The sequence below is a fragment of the Hippopotamus amphibius genome, chromosome 16, assembly GCF_030028045.1.
Source record: "Hippopotamus amphibius kiboko isolate mHipAmp2 chromosome 16, mHipAmp2.hap2, whole genome shotgun sequence".
Taxonomy (NCBI): Eukaryota; Metazoa; Chordata; class Mammalia; order Artiodactyla; family Hippopotamidae; genus Hippopotamus; species Hippopotamus amphibius.
This window is the reverse complement of record NC_080201.1, coordinates 63,500,901-63,510,274: the sequence shown is the minus strand read 5'-3', so window position 1 is coordinate 63,510,274 and position 9,374 is coordinate 63,500,901.

Below are 9,374 nucleotides of genomic sequence, written 5' to 3'. Positions count from 1 at the left end.
ACAGCCCTCCACAACATGTGGGTGTGCCCTGCTCTCACTCTGAGACAAAAGCCATCCACATCCTCTTTCCCCACTTCCTCTGGTTGGGGCTTGGAGAAGTAGCTGCTGTCATGAAGACATTAATCATCTGTACTTCAAGCTATAATCGGTCTAATTTGATTCCTATTTTTTGTCCCCAATCCCGCTCAGCATTTTAACCTATCAGTACGCAATGCAAGGGGTAAGAGAATCTCAGGATAAAAGCAGGAGGGAAATCATTTCCACTCTGGGGGCTTCACTGAAATTGCGTGTGAATTCAGGGCCCTCATTTCTCAATGCTTCATTCCATCCTTTATATGCAAAATGGGGGGAGTGTGAATGAGTTCTGGAAAAGCTATAATCACATGGTATGTAAATTGTCCAAAAGAGACCTTGCTAGAGAGACAGTTGCATAGTTATTATGAAAGCAGCTGTTTTTCCCCCTTTCGTATTTGTCTGCACACCATGTGTTGCCTAACCAGTTGATTCTTTTCCTAGATTAAAAGAAGTAAGAATGAAGAATTAAGTAGTTAAAAGGTGACTAGCTCTCTACCCTCAGCAGCCCCCTGAGCAATCCTGCAGGCTGATCACGCGGGCAAGGTAACGTCTGAACAGAGACCACGAGGAGCCAGCCAGTCTGCACGCAGTGGAGACTGAGGCAGCATCTAACCTCTTGTCTCGATGATCCACTGAGATTCTTTCCCCCTTTTCCCTTTAAAAACTGTCACGGCCAAGCAGAATCTTCGAGGTTGGTTCTGGGACATGATCCGCCTTTTCCCCAGATTGCTGGCCTTCTGATGAAAGCAACTTTCCTTTCTACCAACATATGCCTCTCCAGTACTGGTTTTCGAGTGGCAAGCAGCCGAACCTGAACTTGGTAACAATTATTCCACCATCCCTGCCCACTTCTGCAATATCCCCAACATTATGTCAGCATTGACTACCCATCAGTGTCGATTCTGAACCTAAATGAGATACGTACATAAGGTTACATCACAACTTTGTTCTTAAACTTTCACTCTGGCTGAATCTTACTGAAGAGCTATGTCATCTATTCTCCTGTTGATACATGTACCATTGATTTAAAGTCTTCCCCTATTATACCTTCATGATGCTATCTTTGCAAAAACCTAAAATAACTTAAGCCAACATTTTATGAGTTTTCATTTTATTCTAGACAGGTAGATTACAAAGGGAGGGGGTTTACAGTTAATTTTTATGAAAACCATGGTAGTTTGGATTATTGTCCCACATTATTTGGACTTGCCTGGTGGTCCAGTGGTTAAGGCTCTGTGTTTCCATTGCAGGGGGCACAGGATCAATCCCTGGTGGGGGAACTAAGATCCCGCATGCCGTGCAGCTCAGCTGAAAACAACAACAACAGCAACAGCAACAAACCAAGAAGCCAAATTATTTAGTCATCTGTGTAATCATATTGTGGGTCTAAAACTTTTCCAGTTAGGATTCCGTGAGAACTTTAGGACTACTGCGAGTGACATGGGATATAAGCTTTATTACAGGGATTAGACTTTACAGGATTATGATTGTGGATGAAGAAGTTTGTGGAAGTCCACTGTGGTTGCATCTGCAGTCATCCTGATGTCATTAAAAGTCAGCCAGACTGGGTGTTGAGAGGCGAACTGGGTACAATGTGGGGGCATATTAAGGGCACAACTGGAGCCCTCAAGAGAACCAGGCTTATTCTGTCCTTCACTCTCTCCAACCTCAGTGATGCGTGTGCTCTTCACCACAGATCTTCAAAAAGGCAGGTGCCAGCCTTGTTGAAGGAGCTGAGGGAGCAGGAGGAACTGGGCTTGCCTGTGGGCTCATACCAGTCGGTGAGCCAGCAAGTCCCATATAACGTGTATGGGCTGCCACACAGGTCGCCCTACCCTTATCACACTCACCACCTGGGGGTCAGCATGCCTGCAACTTCACTTCCACCTTCTGTGTCTCGTGTCAGTTTCTGTTGTGGTCATCCCTAACCCAGACCGTAGAGGGAAGAAAATTCTAGGAAATGTAGCTCAAGCTTAGCTAAATTGACAGAGTGCAAAGCCACCATAGTGGTTTCTCATCAACCTGGCTCCCAAACACACATCCTTTAACCATACTTCACATCCAGCTCTAGAAAAGGAAAAGCCATGGTTTCACTTGACATGTTGCAAATACTCTTCATACAACTAGACGCATGCCAATCACCTCCCAATAGAGGGTACAAAGGCCTCTTATCCACCATGGGATAAGGGTCCATTCTTTCCTAGTTGAATCATGCTCTTAGTTTGATAACCTGTCAGGTATCAAAATCACTGATGTTTGTGCCCTTCGACTAATATCTCCCCTTTTCCCAACCCCTAGCCCCTGGTAACCACTGTTCTACTCTCTGTTTCTATGAGTTCAACTTTTTTAGATTCCGCATGTAGATGCTACCATTCACTCTCTGTCTTTCTCTGTCTGACTTAATTTCACTTAGCATAACGCTGTCCAGGTTCATCTACATTGTCACAAGTGGCAGCATTTGGAGACCCTAGCTAGAAGCAGGCGATTTAGGTGGTGGGTTTTATTTCTCCTTCTCAGGGTGACAGTCCTGCCTTGCCCATGACGTTCACCTGCCCATTTGCAGAGACCTGTGGCCTGGCTTAGATCAGTTTTAATGGCAACGAGCATTGTTGTTGAAGTATTTTTGAATTGTGGCTTCTTATCGACTTATCCAGTGCTCTGTTCTGGCCACGGAGTTCCTCTTTTACATATCCGACCACCTTTGCAAGCTCTGTCTACCCCACCAAAACTCACTTATTCCAACAGAAGTCTGTTTAAATCTATCCCTCTCCCCTGCCACCCTTGAGTTTTATGAACTTGGGCATGTTACCTAACATTTCAACCTTAATTTCTTCACTCGTAAATAAGAATGTTAAGAGCTTGTAACATGTATGATTCCAGGGAGAAATATGAAGATTATATTTTTTCCATTTGATTTTCTGAACTCTAAAATATGTCTGTGCATGTGAGTAAACAACTGTGCACTTTAACTTGTGCATTTGGTTATTTAGTTGGCTGGTTAGCTATTGTGCTTGGCTATTAGTTCAAGGCACTGACTGGCACGCCTTACTGTCTTGATTTGAATCCTGGATTGAGCAATTATCCATATAATCCTATAGCTAACTGAGCATTGTTTTCTAACATTCAGAAAATTGAAACAGTAATAGTACCTGCTTCATAAGTTTTACGAGGTTTAAAGTGCGTAATACATGCAAAGCTGTTAAAATGGTTCTAAGCAATAGTTTGTTCCATAATTTTACTATTAACAAAATAACAATTTTTATTATTAATAAAAATTAACATTATTATTAATCTTTCACTTAACAACCAATCATTGGTACTTGCTTTTAATGACACAGGTTGTTAAACCATCCTGTTAAAATGATGAATGGCACTGGATTCCATGGCTAATATAACCTATTTGGGCAATTATTATTATTCTTGGGAATTTGTTTGATTTGCAGAAGTATCATCTCTCCAAGGAATATATGAACATGTCTCCATTTTTTGTGAGATAGGCTTCCAATAAGTACCACTTTTGGTATAATTTGTACTTACTATTTATTGGTGAGGCTAATCATCAGTACATTGACTGAATTTGCATTTCAATATTTACGAATTGTAAGTGTGAGTTTTGAAGAGAGGATGGGAGATACGACTTTTTACAGAGTGAAAGAGAAATATATTTTCAGGGTTTGTGTTGTATGTGTTGTGTATAGGAGCATCAAAGTGTCAGGTACTTTTTATAAATAAGTTGACATATGGCAAGATGTGATTTCAGTTCCTATTTGCTTAGGCTTATTGTTTGATAATAGCAAACATTATTATACAGTTTAATTTATTTTGGAGGGAGACAGAAAAGTTGACAACAGTAATCAAAGTTTTTCTCCCATGTTTTGAGTAAAATTATCCAAAACATCTCTGGCCAAAGATCATTCAATTTCAGCAAATCAGGGCAAAATAGAAAACACTTCTTACACACACACACACACACACACACTATGTGAGGCGATGGATGTGTTAGCTTGATGGTGGTGATCATTTCACAATACAAACATAATCAAAATATTACATTGTACCCCTTAAATATATAAAATTTCTATTTGTCAATTATATCTCCGTAAACCTGGAAAAAACTGATTTATGAATAAGGCAAAATGTAAATATTTCTAGGGACACCAAAGAAATAAAATCAGAAGTTTAAAATTTCCCTCAGTAACTCCCACTTCTAGCTGTCACAATTGAATCAGACTAAATGTCTCACTGTTAATAACAATGAATGTTGGATTAAAATTATACAGCCGTCTGTCACTTACATACCAGCCAAGGCTACGAGATCCCCCTAATGTCTGATGAATCCTGGTGTTCAGCGTTGGGAAGATATCACCTCTTTTTACCTTTATAGAAGAATTTCATTGGAAAGAGGTTTTAATATCTCTCTGATCTGGGTTTATCTGCCCTGGTAGTGCTGAGACTTTTGTCAAGTTCTGCAGTGTCTTTGAACTTCAATTCTCAATCGTATATTTGAAATATTGTCTTTTTCACAGATGTCTGGTGGAGATTTTACATGTTTAATTATGTAGAGAACCTACTGTGACCTGGAGAATGCCCTTGACATTATTTAATTCTCATTTCTTTCTCCTTTATTCCTTTAACTCCTCTCCCCTCCCCATCTCTCTCCCTCACCCGTTTCCTCTATTTCTCCAATTTAAAATAGAAAGTTGAGAATAACGGACAAGAGCAAGGACCAGCAACCTGTGGTCAGTGGCCAAACCTGGCCCACCACTTGTTTTTGTCAATAAAGTTTTATTGGAACACAGCCCATTCACTATGTATTGTCTATGGCTGCTTGCTTCTGCAATGGCAGAATTGAGTAGTTGCTACAGATAATGTATTTCCTGCAAAATTAAAAGTATTTGCTATCTGGCTTTTTGGAGAAAAACTTTGCTACCCATGGTTAAGTGTATGTCCTCTAGATTTTTGACTGCCTTTCATGCTGTCTGCCTAAGGTTTACCATCTGCAAAACAGTTATGATAATAGTAATACCTGCCTCATATCAATACTATTGTTTAAGGATTGAATGAGATAATATAGGCAATGGGTGTAGAAAGTACAAGGGTGAGTCAAAAATTATCCGCACTCCAATTATATTAAAACTTCTGTAAATTCAGAGCCAGAGTGTGGATAATTTTTGACTCACCCTTGTACATGACATGTAATCGCCACTAAATTTTATGGTTTTAAAAAACTGAAGCATAGTTGATTCACAATATTGTGTTAGTTTCAGGTGTACAGCATAGTGATTCAGTTATCTTTTTTCTGATTATATTCCATTATAGGTTATTACAAGATATTGAATATTGTTATCTAGCCATAGGCTATTTTCCAGTCATAGAGTCTACAGAGTCTTCAAGTTTTTGATTTTTTTCCTTGAAAAACATTGGCTCTCAAATAGGCAAAATGAGTTAAAATTAATACCTATAAGAATTAACACCAAATAAGTTGAATGCACACTTAAATGTCAACATAAACTAATACCATCAACTGTAGAACAAATGAGCTTGATGGTTGTGTATATAACATAGAACATGGATGCATTTCAACATCCTTGGTATGATGGAGGGAGTCAGCTAATTGCTCCTATGTCAGTGGTTCTCAACCAGGGGTGATTTTTGTTCCCTAGGGGACATTTGACAAAGTTTGAAGACATTTTTGGTTGTCAGAACTGGATGGCGCTACTGGCATCTAGTGGGTAGAGGCCAGGGATGTTGCTAAACATCCTACAGTGCACAGGACAGCCCTCCATGACAAAGAATCATCCATCTCAAAATACCACCAAGTGCCAAGGTTGTAAAACCTGAACTAGTTGGTCTGGGAGAGAGATTGCACATTAGAATTGAGACAGGCTGGGGACTTCCTCAGCAGTCCAGTGGTTAAGAGCCCGCCTTCCAATGCAGGCGGCGTGGGTTCAATCCCTGGTCGGGGAACTAAGATCCCACATGCTGCGTGGTGTGGCCAAAAATTAAAACACAAACAAACCATAAATAAATAAATAAATAAACAAATAAAGTAACAACAATTTTAAAAAATTAAAAAAAAATGGAATGCAAGAATTGAGACAGGCTGGGACCTGGGACCCTTGGCTGCAGGGCTGCAATGCTTTCAGAGGGACACACCTCTCCTCTGAGCAACAAATTACAAGAAAACTATGGGACTAAAAATAACTGCCTGCATATGCAGTTGGGGCAAATTCTTGCCAAAGGTTCAAAGAGACCAAAAAACCCAACTGACAATTTTGAAGAGCTGGGAGCAAAATGAGGGTGTTGGGAGCAAAAGCAGGGTACTGAGCATGCCCCCTGCACACAACACCACCTAAGGGGTGGGCAAACCACCTATGCCACCCCTCTGGCCCTATCCCTGGACACACGCTACCCTCACCCCATAGAAGGAACAAGCTCGACCCCCCTCAGGGAGCAAGCAAGCGAGGGAAGCTGTTGTTTGTTCTTGCACCCCCTTCTGCAGCAGGGGCCCTAATAAAGCCTTGTGTGAATTTCTTGTCTGGCCTCTGATCAATTTCTATTGATTGGTGAAGGCCAAGAACCCTGATCTGTATCAGAATCACCTGGAGAACATTTGAAGTCTCCTGGCTCCCTAAAGCCCACCCCAGACCAATTCAATTAGAATTACCTCCAATAGGACTGGGTAATTTCAATGTGAGTCTCATTTTAAAGACTGAGAACCACCGGTTGATAATTCTAAGGAGGGCCATTGCACCCTGGGCCGGAAGTCCTGCCCTCACCCCAGGTTCCATGGGCCAATCGCAGAGCATGGGCTGGCAGAAGAATTTCTCTTATTGGAGATTTCATTTGCGTGAAATACCCACAGGCTGCAACTGAGTCCTAGCCGAAGGGAGGTGAGTAGTGGCTCTTGTACCCGTTTCTCTGTCTCATCTTTTAAGTCCATGGCAATTATTGGCAGAGTCTCCACCACAGAACGTTGCAAGCTTGAATGGCTGGCGTGAGACTTTGAGAAGGATTTTGCAGTCCTCAAGCTGAATTCTCTTTATAAGGAGGAGACAAGAGCTTTGGAGGTGGGACAGCTGCCAATGATTTCATTTGTAACTTTTTTTCTCCTAATGTTATTTTTAAGTGTTTCAGTAAGGTATGATTTCCATCCTGCAAAATCCACCCGTTTTAAGTGTGCAGGGACTTTTAGCAGACTTATAGAGTTGTGCACCCATCGCTATAACCCAGTTTCAGAACGTTTCCACCACCCCGAAGAGATCCCTCAGGCCCACCTGCAGTCTCCTTGCATTCCCACTGTAGTTTTGAGAAACTACTTTGTGTCTGAGCCTTAGTCTTTTATCTCTAATTTGGGATGGTATCACTCCCTGATCTCAAAAGATGGACGCAAGTGTCACTGTCATGAAGGGTGAGGGACAGCGACGTGGTCATGGATTTGTTAAGTGTGTATTTTCCCCCAAGTGCTTACGGTGATGGAGCACCAAGGGGAACTGCTGCTGCTAATTAGGTGCGGAGTCTTGAGTAATTCTGAATTCCCAGGCGGCAGCACGTCGCTTCCTTTCAGCAAGTGCTTCTGCTTCTGTCCTGCTATCAGCAGAGCCTCTCAGGTTTGTTCCAGTTCAGCTGTAAGTTCATCAGCCCTGGTCTTCATCCTTATGTCGCTCATACCTATTTCAGATGAAGAATTGCTTTCCTCCGAGGGGAAAGCCATTCACCTGTAGTCCACTGGGCACCATCAACTCATTTTGTTATTCATTTTTCTTTTTAAAAAATATTTATTTGGCTGCGCCGGGTCTTAATTGCAGCGTGCAGGATCTTCGTCGTGGCATGCAGGATCTAGTTGCCTGACCAGGGATTGAACCTGGGCCCCCTGCATTGGGAGTGCGGAGTTTTAGCCACTGGACTACCAGGGAAGTCTCTGTTATTCATTTTTCAAAGCTACCTCAAAGTCCCGCTTTTATCTGCCTATGAATATACGCAAGTCAAAGACTACCCCCTTTTCCCGTCACCCATTCATCTTGGGTGGGACCAACTTGCTTTCACAATGGTAAGAGCAGAGAGGTTCACCTAAGCGGAGCGCCTCTGCTGCTGTAATCACTCAGGGAGGAGCCTCTATTCCAGGCAGTACGTGGTTTCAAGTGTGGCTCTTGGCTGAACAGGCTTAGCAGTGGGAACTAGAATTAAGTGACTTATCCAGTTACTTGAGTTTTGGAAGCCAGAGGTTTACGACACTCTCCACTCTGGGGGTTCTCAAAAGTGTGCGCCATTCTTACCCACTTGTACGAAACCGGAAATTCCTCTTTTGTTTACTTCTGTGACTTCATTTGGGTTTTCACCCAATATCTCCTTCAAGAAGTTATGCTCCATCTCCTGGGTGGTCCAGAGAGCTAACTACCTCTGTGCACCATTTAGTCTTCGGTATTTACCTTCTTGTTTTCCCACGTGGCTCTAATGTGGTTTTGCTCTACTGGGCTACCTCTTGAGTGAGCAGTTTGTGGTGTTAACTGCAATCCTACCCGGTCGTCTTTCAGTTAAGTGAGAACCAAATTATTGATCTGTAAGCAGCACTCTGGCTAGAACCAGATGGTGACTCTCTGCCTATTTTAATGGCCTGCTTCATATCGTGCTGCTCTGTGTGTTCTGTATTCAGATGTAAGTCTTTTTCGTCCTTGCTGTCTTCCATCAGGCTTCATTTTCCCCTCAGGCTGGTATGCTTGTCAAGGACCTTCACCCCTCCCTCCACCTGTGGGCTCTTAAACCTGAAATGTAGGTTCTCACTCTCCTAATCAGGTTTCTAAGAAGAGCTGTATGTCTCCAAGTCCCCATCACTCCTGTGTGTCCTGGTCCACTGAATCTGGCTTCTATCCTCATCACCCACCACCTTCCTGAAATTTCATCCTTCGCATCTTAAGTGAAAAACATGACAGACACAGCATGTTTACCCCTTGACTCTTTCTATGACCTGGGTGACTCATTTCCCTTTTATATTCTTTCTTCACAAAACCAAATGCATGTTGATCAAAGACAGCATTGAAAAAAGGGACTGTTGGAGGAATCGGTAGACATAGGCAGGACACTGAGGCTTATAATGCAGGAGGCAATGTTTATTGTACCAGTACAGGCCCAGCGGATTCACATCCAAAGACTGAGCCCCGAACCAAAGGAGAGCTTCTCCTTTTATAGACCAGTTCCCGCACTTTTGGGAGCCTATAGCTATGTTTATCTATGCAGAAGCAATGTACAGAGTGCATACATTAGTTTTTCCTTATCTTGTTGACCTAGATGTTTGTGCTGCC